This window comes from Notamacropus eugenii, chromosome 3, assembly GCF_028372415.1.
Source record: "Notamacropus eugenii isolate mMacEug1 chromosome 3, mMacEug1.pri_v2, whole genome shotgun sequence".
Lineage (NCBI taxonomy): Eukaryota > Metazoa > Chordata > Mammalia > Diprotodontia > Macropodidae > Notamacropus > Notamacropus eugenii.
This window is the reverse complement of record NC_092874.1, coordinates 401,547,126-401,561,345: the sequence shown is the minus strand read 5'-3', so window position 1 is coordinate 401,561,345 and position 14,220 is coordinate 401,547,126. Positions and strand designations below refer to the sequence as shown.

Sequence of the window (14,220 nt, the reverse complement as noted above, 5' to 3'; positions counted from 1 at the left end):
CTAAATCAAGCTGGGAGGGAAAGAGAAACTGTTACTACTGATAATCACTCTAAGCTAGCCATTAAGTGGAACTTAGGCATTGAAAATGAAAAGCATTTTCACTAGAGGCCCCTCCATGAGCTCTACCTGAAACTGAGGCCTAGAGTATCTAATGAACATTGTGTGTGCACCCACAAGTATCCAAGAACATTGAGCCTGAGCAAGTCACTTGACCTCTGTCTGCCTTAATCCACTAGAGAAGAAAATGGCAAACCACTCTAATATTGCCAAGAAAATTCCATGGACAGTATGCTCCATGGGATCACAAAGAATCAGACAAGACTGAAAATAACATAAATGTTAGTTAATATTATGATTATTATTGAGGTATACTACCATATCTGTGAACTCATTTAAAAATATCTTAATAACTATACTTCAAAATAACTGATTTTTCTTGTAATCTCATTCATCTTATTCTATGTATTTAAAAACATAATTCTGAGAAGAGGTCCATAAAATTCACCAGATTGAAAAAGAGATCCAGGACACAAAAATAATTTAAGAATTTCTGTTACAGAATTGAACAGAAAAATCTCTTTATTGAAGAAATTATTTTAAAAGGAAAGTATTGCTAAAGGCTGAAGGATCTGAAGGAGAGTGGAACATGAAAGCAAAATGCCATTGCACTCACATTTGTGAAAGACATCCAAGGTAAGTCATTAGAGTTACTACAACTACCCAACTTCTCTCATGCAGTTGTAGCCTCCATGTTAATTTCAGAAATTCTCTGAGGTTGGAGGTGAGTCCAAACCACAAGTCATTCTTACTAATTCACAGCACTGTCTGTCCTCCTTGGACCAAATACCACAGTCACAGAATAAATGAATCTAGTCTTCTTATTAAGTGGTAGCATATTAAATGAGCCAAGCCCAGCCTCAGAATAAATCTCCCTGGGGAATTCATCAACAGAGCCCAAAATTAAGTAAAAGAAAATGGCCAAGGTGTCTGTTCTCATCTCTCAAGAGGCATTTCTATTTCTGACTGCTTCTTATGCTATGCATGCTTTTTTTGCTACATCACTGCCTCATTAATAATCTATCTACTTTGGAGCTCATTCACCATTTTCATTTGATGGGTGACTGCTTACTTCTTAATTGGCTGTGCTTGTGGAGAGGAGGTGGCCCCCCCCTCCCCCCCACTCGGGCAGTGGCATCCAGAATGATAAATATATTCACTTAGAAAAAACATCCCATGCTTTCATACTGAGATACATGGTACAGTTTTCAATGTTGCAGAAAGAAGAGGAATCATTTCCCCTCCTCAATACTTTAGCCTGTCCCTTTAAAATCTGAAGCCAGTAACATCGAAGGGAAGTGAAAATGACATGTTTTGACAAGCCAACATGTACTCTGTCACAGATGACTGAAATCCAATTCAAATCTCATTTCTCTTTCCTCTTCTCAGGTTGAATCTGAAGTCTCTTTGTCTTTTTGTTTTCAGGGTACTTAGTGGTATACAAATCTATGATAAAGTCTTAGCAAGGGATTTGATTAAACACTGGATAAAATTCTCAAAGCATATGACAAAATCCCTCATACTAGTCTTGTGGACAAGATAGTCGGATACATTGAAGAACTGGTTCAGTGGTCAAACCTCAAAGAACAGTCATTGATGGACTGATATCAACCTGGAGAAAGATGTCTCAAGAAGTGCCCCAAGATCTATCCTTGCCCTTTCATTGTTAGACATTTTTAATTGTGATTCAGAAGGAAGAAGCATAGAAGGCACACTTGTCAAATCTGCAGATGATATGAAACTGGGAGGGGGTAGCTAACATGCCGAATGACAAGAATAAAACATACTCCCACGGGTTAGATCTTTGGGTCAAATCAAACGAGTTTTAGGACCACTGCATTTATGGCTGAAGGTGACTTAGAGATAATTTAATTCAACCCCTCCTTCATTTTATAGATGACCAAATGAATGAATAAAAAACATTTATTAAGTCTTTGCTACATGCAAAACACTGGTGCTAAGTGCTGGGGATACAAGTAGAAAATTAAGACCATCTCTTAAGAACTTAATCAGCTGTCAAGGAGCTCACATTAAAATTTTATATATATGTATGTATGTATATATAAACATTATATAATTACAATTATACACATAAATATCATAATTATATATTATAATAAGTATAATATATTTACAGGATTATAATAGGCATCATAATTATATATATCCCACCTGTTTTATAATATACATTGATGCCAGAGAATGAAATTACTTTCTCTAACCTCTCAAAGGTATTAAGTTACAGAGATAGAATTCAACCCTAGGCCCTCATACTCTAAATCCAGGACTCTTGTTATACCACAGATAAATGTAACAAAATAACTGCACAAATACACGATAGAAGGAGAAAAAAGTAAAGGTCAAATAAAAGTTCCTGTATAAAAATAGCCTGGGGATTTTACTGGCTTACAACTTAGCAAAAAAAAAAAAACCAAAACAACCATGCAACTTCTTTTTGTTTTGACCAGACCTATGATTTCATTAGTACAGGGAGATCCCAATGGGGAACTGTTCTCCATCAATTTCCTTTACTGGGTCAGTATTGTCATACTACCACTTTTCAGAAGTTAAAATATGAGTAAAAAATATGATAAGATAGCAAAAAAAAAAATCTATTTTTTTTTACATTGCCTTTGCTATTTCCTTGATGTAAGGAATTGATTTCTTAGATATAGGAACTACCTGGTAGGTGAGGAAACTGTCAGATTAGACTGGCAACTGCTCTTGCTCTGTACTTCAGAATTTTAGAGTTGCCTGAGGAACTAGGAGGTTAAATGATTTGCTCAGGGTCACAGAGTTTGTATGTGGAAGCAAAATTGAACCCAAAGCTTTCTGACTCTGAGGCTATCTCTCCATCCACTACACCATGTTGCCTCTCTCTAACTCAATAGTTGACTGCATTAAAAGAGATAGAGTGGGGCAGCTAGCTAGGTAGTACAGTGGATATAGCACTGGTCTGGAGACCCTGATTTCAAATCTGACCTCAGACATTTACTAGTGTGACCATGGGCAAGTCACTTAACCCTATTTCCTCAATGAAAAACAGAGAAAGAGAGACACTGAGAGAGGCTGTCCAGAACAATAGCTATAAAAGCACTATTGCTCTGATCAGATTATATTTGGGATGTTATGCTGGTTTTATGTACATTTCTTCCTGGGAAGGAAATTGAAAACCTAGAGACTATTCAGAGAAGGGAAACATAGATAGTGAGAGAACTGGAGATCCATGGGATAGTCAGCTGAAGAAACTGGGGGTGCTTAGTGTGGAGAAGGCTTATAAGGGAACTTCTCAATCTTGACCCTTAAGATAGCCAGTCCAACTCTATGCTATCCTCTTCTCTGAAATCCCATGCTCTCTTGCTCTGTCACAGGTCACATCTTGCCAAACCCAGATCCTGATTATTCCCTCCCTGACTCTTATGTGCTTGCAGAGCAGAGCTGGAGGAAGTCACATGATTATAACGATTGGGTCTTTATTACATGTAACCTTGACCCTTCAGTTTTCTCCAGTAGACAGCCCACACTATCATCCCTGCTTCTAATCGCCCTTACCTCTAATCATTAATTTCTCCCTGTCTACTGGCTTGTTCTCTGTTGTTTATTTACATTCTCAAATATTTCCCATTACAAATAAACAAAAAACCGAACTTACTAGATTTCACCATCCCTGATATCATCCACTGTCTCTCTTTCTTAGCCAAATTCCAACTTTCCTCTTATTCTTCTAAAATGTCTTTTTGTTGTTGTTTAGTTGTTTTTAGTCATGTCCAACTTTTCGTGACCCCATTTGGATTTTTCTTGGTCCAAGCCAAATTCTATTCAACTTTATTAGAGATACTTTTCTAAACAATCATGGTAATTGAGGCAGCACACAAGCTATGATCAACAACAGTATACTTTATACAACAGTATGTTTCTCGGCAAAGATACTGGAGTAGTTTCCCATTTCCTTCTCAAACTCATGTTACAGATGAGGAAATTAAGGCAAATAGGGCTAAATGACTTACTTGGGGGCACACTGCTAGTGTGTCCGGGGCCATATTTGAATTCAGGAAGATGAGTCTTCCTGACTCCAGGACCTGCACTCTAGCCACTTTGGCACCTAACTGCCCTGAAATTTCTTTATTCTGGTTTCTGATCTAATCACTCAATAGAATTTGCTCTCCCCAGTTACCAGTAGTTTCTTAATTGCTAAATCTGATAGCATTTCCCTCAATCCTCATCCTCCTTGACCTCTCTATAGTATTTAGCAGTACTGATTACCCCCATCCTCCTAAATATTCTCATTTTTTTTTTTTGGTGGGAAGGGAAGTATGACTCTGCTTTGTATTGGTTCTCTATTTGACGGGTCCCTTCTCATTCTCCTTTACTGGATCATCATGTACTTCACATTCACTAATGGTAGATGCACCTTAATTTTCGGTTCTGACATTTCTCTTATATGGTGAGATGGGAAAAGCAACATTTTCAATGAGAAACAGTAGGAAGGTCAAGTTAACCTGACCATAGAATGCACGGAGAGGAGTAACGTGTCATAAGACTGGAAGTTAGAATGGAGTAAGGTTGAGAAGAGCTTTAAACAGCAGGTAGATGGCATGGTGTTTAACGCACTGGACCTAGAGTCAGGAAGACCTGAGTTCAAATTCAGTTTCACATCTCCCATGGATTCAATAATCATCTTTCCACAAGTTACCCTTGAACTTTGGTCCTGCACCACTGTGTTTTGGACATTTGAAACCAAATGTTGCAAAGTCAACTTAAATTTGTCATGCCCACAACAGAACTCACTGTCTTTTACTTCAGACCTGCCATTCTTCTGAATTTCCCTATTACCATCTAGGTCACCTCCATCCCTTCCAATAATAATCTACTTATTGCAACTTTGGTGTTATTCTCAACTCCTTACTCTTCATCTTACATATCCAATCAGTTTCCAAATCTTGTTATTTCTATCTTGTGACAAATTAAAAACCAGAGACAGAATTTCTGGGTCATTAATAATCAATTTATTAATTAGGATAGCCAGTAATCAATAAATCCATGGTCACTGGTTTTTCTTGATAACCAAAGATAAGTCTATGGAGAACCTGAAAGCTTTAAAAACTTTTTGATAAGGAATGCTCCTGACAAATGAAAATCAACCCTTATTGGAGGACATTTAATGAGGAGGTGGGCTAGAAGTCTTCAGCTCTTCCTGCTCAGAATATGACTTAATTAAGAGACAATCTCCTCCAGCAATTTGGACAAGGGAATCCATCTCTGTCCAGACTACTCTGGTTGGTTTTCACCTTCATGGGCTGGGTCTCCCTAAACTCTATTGGAGGAGTACAAGGACATTTACTCTTTTCCCCAGGGTAAGAACTGACTGAGACTGGATTCTGTTTATACTCTAAGTAGAAATTAAGTCTCCCAGTTGGTGGGGTCCTGTCTAAGATTGAAGATCATGTTCCTTGAGGGTAGGAATAATCTTATCAATCAGTCATGTCCTTCAGAGACTGACTTTTTAACAAGAGCTGAGTCTTTAGGAAAAAATTCTGGAGCCCAATTTAACAATTCATTATTAATATAATAGTAAAATAATAATTTCTCTCATTCTCAACAACATTCTTCACATATACTTCTTTCTCCCCACTCACAGAGCTACTAAAAATAGTTAAGGTTAACATCACCTTCTTGCCAAGTCTATTGGGTTAGCCCCCTAATGGTTCTCCATGCCTCAAGCCCTTTCTAATCCAGTCCATCTTTCATACAGCCTCCAAATAGAATTTCCAAAAGCTCAGATCTCACTACATCATTCCTTCTTGCCCCTCCCATTCAATAAACTCCAGTGGTTCCCTCTTATCCCTAAGATAAAACATGAAGTTCACTTGGGCATTTAGAGAAGTGAAGCATTTAAGAACTTGTTATATGACAGGTACTACGCTAAGCACTTTTTTTTCCTTAAATTTGTCCTTGCAACAACCGTAGGAGGTTGATATGAGTAATGGCTTCATGTTACAGTGGAGTAAACTGAAACAGATGTCCACATAGCTGGTATCAGAGGCTGGATTTGAACTCAGATCATCCTGTCTCCAAGTCTAGTGTTCTAACCACTGAGCCCCTTAGCCACCATTTATAAAGCCTTTCAAGATCTTGCTCCATCCTAGCTTTCCAATCTTATAAAACGCACTCTATGATCAGGCTAACTTGGCCTTCCTACTGTTTCTCATCTAAAATATTGCATCTTCAATGTCTTTGCCTTTGTATTGGCTGAACTCCACCTTATTTTGTATCTACATCTATGATCCTTTGATTCTAGAATTCTACACTGGAGGGGATTCCTCTTCAAGTACGGATTGGATTAGATGCTCTCCTCTAAAGTCTTTTCCAACTCTGAAATTTTGTGATTCTATATTAACAGACGACCCTACAAACCAGAATGGGTGCTTGATAAATTCTTGCTAATTTACAGCAAATATAAGATCCCATCTGAATTGCATGAAGATCAACTAGCTAAGTTCTATTTCCCATCTCTATGCCTTTGCACTGGGCCATCGCCCATGCCTGGAGCACACTTCGTCTTGAGACCTTTGTGTCCTTCAGTACTTAACTCAAGCATTACTTGTTACTTGAGATCTTTTCTGACCACTATCCCTAAACTACCTTGTAGTATTGTGAATATACTTCATATGCGCATGTCATAGAGAGCTGGGCCTGGAGTCAGGAAGACCTGAATTCAAATCTGACTTCAGACACTAGCTGAGTGACCCTGGCCTTAACCCCTGTTATCTGTCTGTCTCAGTTTCCTCAACTGTAAAATGAAGATAATAACACTTACCTCCCAGGGTTGTTGGAGGGTACTTAACACAACTTCTGGCACTTAGTAGGTACTTAATAAATATTTACTCTCTCTTCCTTTCCCAACAGAAAATCAGATCCGGAGAGCAGGAACCTTTCATTGTTACCTTTATACTCCTTTTGCCTAGCACTAGGATGAGGGAGGTACTTAATCAATGCTGCTGTTTAACTAAAGAACTCAAACTGGCTTTAAACCAAATTGAGACTAAGATTAGGCAATTATCTACCTAACATGAAACATGCAAGTGGGCAAAAAAAGATCTATTTTGATATAATTAAAACAAATTTTTTTGAATGTCAGAAACTGGTTTGTAGGTATTCCGTAATAAGTTGAAATGCATAGGTTTCAATAAAGGTTAAAAGCCTCTGCACAATGTTATTGCTGTCCAGTCATTTTAATCATGTCTGACTCTTCATGTTCCCTATTTGAGGTTTTCTTGGCCAAGACACTGGAGTTGTTTGTCATTTCCTTCTCCAGTTCATTTTACAGATGAGGAAACTGAGGCAAACAAAGTTAAATGACTTGCTCAGGGTCACCTAGCTAGTAAGTATCTGAGGCTATATTTGAATTTAGGAAGAGGAGTTTTCCTGACTCTAGACACTCTATCCACTGTGCCACCTAGCTGCCCTTGGAAGGAGAAACCCACAAAGAGGTAGAAACAGTGTAAGGAAAATAATACCAGACTCAGAGTCAGAAAATATGGATTGGAACCCAGCTCTTCTGCTCTTCTATAACTGTCTGACAGAGAGGTACTTTCACCTCTCTGGGTATCTCAGTTTCTTCATCTGTAAAATGGGATTTTTAGAGTATAAGATCTTTAAGGTTCTTTACAGATCTAATAATCTATGGGTTAGGGAACTCAATCATAGCTATTCCCTAATGATAGGGATGGCTACCATAGCGTAAGGGGAGGCATACTTTCTAAGTCTTGTCCAAGGTATAAAATTCTTTCACTGACTTCTGGTTTCAAGCAACATTCAACCTAGGCCATCATCATTTAAATTTCAGTACATGTGTGTTGATTTAAGGGGAAACACCTGCCTAAGCCCATTTGGAAACAATTGGAATACTGTGCCCTTGAATTTTCTCTGAGAAGCTCAAAGTACTTTTTAATGTCTTTTTCCTCACAAAATTCTGAAATGTGTTTTTTTCCTAAAATAATGTCTGAGTGATTTGATGTGAAGAAGCAGGCGCTATTATTTCACTATTACAGATTCAGAAACCGAGATCCTAGCAAGTTAAGTGGTTTTCTCAAGGTTAGAAGTCATAAGAGTACACGATTCATTGAGATTCTGAATATGGTGTGCTCATTTAGACTCTGATTTAGTAGGCAGAACTTTGCTGCCAGATAAACCCATGACATGCCTAGGATGGATATCCATGGTTCCAGTCAAACTGATGGTATTCTGTTCTCACTGCAAATATGTCCACCCACATCAAGCTGGATTATTTGCATGCACAGGTTCTTAACTAGACATCCAAGAACTGTCTTTTAAAAAATACCTTCATCATTATATTTTAAGATAATTGATTTCCTTTGTAATCCTATGCATTTAAAAACATTCTTATGAGTCATCCAGAAGGTTCACCAAACTGCCAAAGAGGTCCACAATACAAAAAAGTTTGAGATACCCTAATCTATAGTCTGTTTGTCTCATGTACACTGGGACCCAGTTTAATTCTGTTTTGAATCTCCTGGTTCCAAAATCAGCTGGAGTTGAGAGATGAGCCTCTTTTCATGTAGTTAAGTGTGATAGTTACCTGCTGTGGGAGAATATTATGCTAGGGATCTCATTGCCTTTAATTAGAGCTATTTTTTTTTTGGTCATTAAAATGGAGAGCTGGCTCCTTAGTAAAAACAAATTGTGTGACTATAAGGAGAGGCAACATAGTGTAGTAGAAAAAGTCTGGAACCTGGCATCAGAAGGTGGGGGTTCATTGCCCAGCTCTGATTATTACTAATTATATATAAAAAGTGGTGGCTAAATGACAGAAGGTAATCTCTGACAATTTCTTCCAGAAGAAGGTAATTTCCTTAAAGGCAGTAACAAATTGTTGCTGTACCTCCAGAACCTACCACAGTCCTCATACACCATTGGTGCTTGATCAATAGCTGTTGAATTTAACTGACCATGATGAAATCCCTAGTGGCAGTTGGTGACACAGTGGACAGATTACTGGGCATCGAGTCAGAAAGACTCATCTTCCTGAGTTCCAATATGGCCTCAGATATTTACTGGCTGGGCAAGTTATTTCTCCTTGTTTACCTCAGTTTGCTTATCTATAAAATGAGCTGGAGAAGGAAATGGCAAACCATTCCAGTATCTTTGCCAAGAAAAACCAAATGGGGCCAAGAAGAGTGGAACACAACTGGAATGCCTGAACAACAAAATCCCTTAATCTCTGAGCTTCAGTTTATTTTTCTGAGGAAACTGAGGCTCAGAGAGGTTAAGAAATTGCTCAAGGTCACGTACAATTTCCTAAAAATTCCAGATCTGCAATACTTTCCACTGCCCTACACGGACTCTCTCCTTTCTTTCATTATATTTACTGTTACGTTTCAGGAGCCTTTGCCATGTGGTAGCCCATGTAAAGCTAATAGACTGTTGTATGTTTGTTTTTCGTTCTCAAAGAGGACCACAACATCAAGATGATGACATGACTTGCAGTTGACTTTGATTTGAGTGATGGAGGCCTGTGCAAAGTCACCAACTTCACTTTCTTCTCCTGAGCCATCTGGGTCCAGTGGCCAGATATTCATCAGGATGATTGGAGATGACCCAGGATGCAATGGGAGACCCTGGCCCTTTTAGGCTAAGCTCTTTTCAGGTTCTCATTTTCAGTGAGGTAATGCCTATTCAGTGAATAGGCCTCTTTTATTAAGTGAGTTGAGGGATGGCCCCTTTAATAAAAAAAAAAAATCAATCTAGGAGGGAAAAACCCTCAGAGTTGTGGGCAAAAGAGAAACAGTGACTATTTACTTTCACTCTGAGTCAAGAGAGCCCAAAAAACAGCCATTAAGTGGTGTTTGGGCAGAAACCTATTGTCCAATTCTGTGAGCTCCAGAGTAAATTGGGTTTAAGGTTTGGTCTTTGAGAGAGACATCTAGCCAGTAAACCCTATGTAAACTAGGCAGCTTTCAGCCATCAAAATTTATCTTCCTTTGGAGAGGAGAGAGAGAGGGGGGAAGAGGGAAAGAGAGGGGAGATAGGAAGAAGGCTAAATTTACTTCATAGGCTGAGGGAGGAGAAGGGAGGGAAAGACAGAGAGACATGTGATTCAAGGACTTACACATACATAATTCATCTGTCACTTTTTTAAGATGTGTGTTTGTCCTTCATTGCAGAAGAAGACCATGCCATCAGAGAAATAATGACATGACTTGTACTTGACTTTGTTTTTGAGTGAGGGAGGGCTGTGCAGGTCACCAGCCTCACTTCTCCTCCAGAGCCGTCTGAATCCAGTGACCAGATAGATATTCATCAAGATGACTAGAGATGACCCAGGATGAGGCAATTGGGGTTAAGTGACTTGCCCAAGGTCACACAGCTAGTGAGTGTCAAGCGTCTGAGGTGAGATTTGAACTCAGGTCCTGCTGACTCCTGCACTGGTGCTCTGTCCACTGCACCACCTAGCTGCCTCTCATCTGTCACTACAGTCTTAGAGAGTATCCACAGCTAATATATGTCACAGCCAGTACTTGAACCCAGGTCTTCCTAACTCCAAGGCTAGACCTCTATTTACCACCTAACTTTGCCTCTCTACATGTCCATCTTATCATTGTTGTTCAGTTGTTTCAGTCATGTCTGACTCTTCATGACCCCATTTAGGGTTTTCTTGGCACAGACACTGGAGTGATTTGTCATTTCCTTCTCCAGCTCATTTTACAGATGAGGAAACCAAGGCAAATGGAGGTGAGTGACCCAGGGTCATACAGTTAGGAAGTATCAGAGGCTGAATTTGAAGTCAGGTCTTCCTGACTCCAGGAAGCACTCTATCTACCGTACCACCTAAATAAATAAATATATATCTACATAATTTACAAACATATATACATATAGGCATATAAACATGCATCATACATACATATATACAATGTATATATGTATATATGTATGTGTGTATGTCTCTTCAGCTCCAAGTTTCATAAAAGTAGAAAATAGTAAAGCTGAGTCTGATTGTGGTCTAGTTTTATTTTCATGACGCCATGCAATGTGCTCTGATTCTCCCCTGCTCCCTTGTGAATGCTTCTCTAGAGCTTTCAGCTCTATTTCTTATACAGGCTCCTTAAGTGCTCCTTAAGCCATCCTAATTTCCTCACTTTCATAATTATATTGCCTTGAAGCTATTGTGTAATCTCTTGTGATTAGATGAACTGGAGTCATACTCCAATGTCTCAAACACTGTGTAGAGGTGCCCCATGGGTTTATTAAAGGCTATGTTAGTTAAGTGTGAATTCTGGTATGTCCTACCAGGGTTATGTGTGACTTTTCTTGGAGGACCAGGCTAGCTTTTGTAAAAACTCATCATCAACAGGCCTATTCAATGAATGGGCGTTAACTCACCCTAAGTGAATAGACCTAAAGGACCCAAGGTCTCCCAGGGCATCCTGGGTCATCTCCAGTCATCCTGATGAATATCTGGTCACTGGATTCAGATGCTCTGGAGGAGAAGTGAGGCTGGTGACCTGCATAGCCCTTCCTCACTCAAAACAAAGTCAAGTGCAAGTCATGTCATCATTTCACTGATGGCATGGTCTTCTTCGGCAACAAAGGATGGACACACAAGATCATCAAGTTGACTACCAGCACCTGTTATTTTGGGGGAGAAGGGTGAGCACAGAAAGTCGTCACAGTTTACTAAGACATGGAAAGTTTGGGATTTGAGTTAGTGGCAAGAATACTTATAACGATGAAATCAATCCATCAACAAGCATCCCATGCCAAGAACTGGGGATCAAAGGTAAAAGTGAGATCATCTCTGCACTCAAGGAACTTACACCAGGGGGAGACAACAAGTTAACAGACAAGAAAACTTAGGATATGTACTTCAAAAATATACAGTGATGGGTGGGAGGGGAGAGGAACGCCTAGAGGAGTCAAGAATGTTTTCCTGAAGGAGGTGACATTATAGCTGAGCCTTGAGAGAAGCTGAAGGTTCAAAAGGCAGAGGCGAGGGGAAAATTCCAGGCATGGGAATAGCCTACAAAGGCATGGAACTGGAAGGTGGAATGCAATGTATGGGGAACACCAAACAGTTCTTCTTTTGTGATACTAAAGCATAATTTTATTTCATCTGCTACACTGTAAATTCCTGAGGACAGGGACTGATTAAATTTATCTTTCTTTTTCTACCTGTCATAGTATCTTGTTCAATAATAGTTTGTTAAATGAATGTATACATGCATGAAGAGTTTTTCTGTTGCAACGGGCACTACACAATTCATATTACTGACTAGAACCTTTAATTTGTCATAAATACTCTCCAGATCTTTATGTTGGATGGGAAGGGGCCCTTTCCCATTAGTTGTGAATGAGAGAAGTGAATCATTCCTAGGAATTTCTGGATATTAAATCAGATCTGATATTTTATTTGGGTTCACAATTTGAATTCTAGCATCTGAATATACAACTAGTAGAGTTCTTGGTCATTCTGATTTTTTTTCCAAAAGTGGTATTTTTTTCAAGGAAGGCAAGGAAGAAATTACAGTAAGTGGAAAATGGAGACCTCTCAACATTTATCTCTTGGTAGCCTCAGTTTATAAAAGATATCTTCTGTCTTCTTATCATAAAATATGAGTCTTGATTTAGATACAAGGAGATCTTTGAGATTTATTAGCAAGGGGAAGTACAAGGGGAAATGGATTTAGGAGCAGAATACCTGTTTTTTCTAGGTTCATTTCCTCATCTATAAAACTCAATTATTGTTGAACTCAATTATTATTAATTTTTCTTCTGGTTCTAAATGCTATTAATTCTATATATCACCTTGTAGAGAATATAAGGTGATGCTTCTTTTATATGTGAACACTGGTCAACGAAAGGGGCAAAAAAAAAATGCCTTTGTGTGCTAAAAAAAATATTTTAAAATGTAACTGTGAAGAAACAGTTTTTTGAGACAGAGTATGTTAAGAGGACCAGTTTGAGGACTGAAAATGGGCTCAGGCTGCAGGGTGTCTGATCTATTAGCTCATTTGAACATAATTATTTTTAAGGCCTAAAAGGCACAGAAAGATAAACACAAAATGATCTGAAAATTATGAAATGGTTACATAAGGACTGTTGGTTTCAGTCCTTACAGAAAAGAGGAGCTTAAAGGGACCCAGTATGTTTTTACCTCAAAAAGGAAAGATGAGACATCAACTCAAATCATTGAAAAGGTGAAGAACCTGGCTGGATTGGTCAAGAATGGGCAAGAGAAAAGAGATAAGAGAATGGAGACTCAGCAGAGAGGTAAAAAAAAAAAAATGACAGATCAGTGTGAAGAAACTTGTTGAAGACTTCAGTTACTATTGGTTGAATAAACATTGAAAGCTAACTGGAGGATAGCTATTATTTTTTACCATTATCTCCAGTGTAAGAGGTGAAGCGTCTCAAAGTTTCCGCTCTTCTCTGCCTCTCTCTGTGGTGTAAGCAGGAAAAGGAGAAAGAAGAAAAACAGGCCTTACAGCTGGTTGATTTACTGTTGGATCAGCTGACTGATGACTGAGTGGATCATCCTTACAAGTGGAGAGCTTGGCTGGGCTTGTCTACGATGCCCAGAGAGGGCCACCCTAATGACCTTTGCAGTTCTCTAACTGAAGTGAGCTACTAGACAATACCATAGTGTAACATTTTTTTCATTGCCCTCTTAAGGATTAGTTAAAAGAACTTATCGATACCTCATCAGTTCAAGAATAGGAGAAGCACAGTTAGAAGAAAAGCATTTTCATATGGTGCCAATATTGCTGAACAAACTAATGACATCAAGGCCTGGACTCCAGAATTGCGAGTTATCACAAGCATACTGGTTTTCCTCACTCATGTGTCCCTAAGTCAGGTTTATGTAGGTATGTATACAGGTTTATGTGTGGAATGTGATGTAGGGAGGATTTTTGCATCTGTTTTATATATACTTATAATATATGGTTGTTGTTCAGTCATTTCAGTCAGATCTGACTCATATCTAATGGTGTCATATTTGTAAGTAGTTGATTTTGTATAAATAGAAGCACACTAGTGGAGACTTGAGAATAACAGTGGTGAATAGAAGTTATTACCTCTGAACAGAGTTACTTGAAGGCCCCTGTAGAAGTTTGAGTATAATAACAGTAGACTTTTTATGGG

At 38.7% G+C, this 14,220-nt stretch overlaps 1 protein-coding gene and 1 long non-coding RNA gene across 13 annotated transcripts in view; one reads left to right on the top strand and one right to left on the bottom strand.

The window, feature by feature from the left end:
• LOC140530993 (uncharacterized) overlaps nucleotides 1-12,289 on the top strand; it is a 53,873-nt gene extending 41,584 nt beyond the window's left edge. For 6 of the 7 annotated variants that reach the window (XR_011976240.1, XR_011976236.1, XR_011976237.1 and 3 more), the window contains 2 exons: nucleotides 560-693; nucleotides 9,529-12,289. This is a non-coding gene — a long non-coding RNA (uncharacterized lncRNA). Of the gene's footprint in view, nucleotides 1-559; nucleotides 694-6,963; nucleotides 7,350-9,528 lie in introns of those variants that run through there. The other variant, XR_011976235.1, reaches the window with a different exon arrangement.
• Nucleotides 1-14,220, bottom strand: part of PALM2AKAP2 (PALM2 and AKAP2 fusion) — a 536,456-nt gene that overhangs the window by 214,914 nt on the left and 307,322 nt on the right. The gene's annotated exons all lie outside the window — the stretch shown is intronic.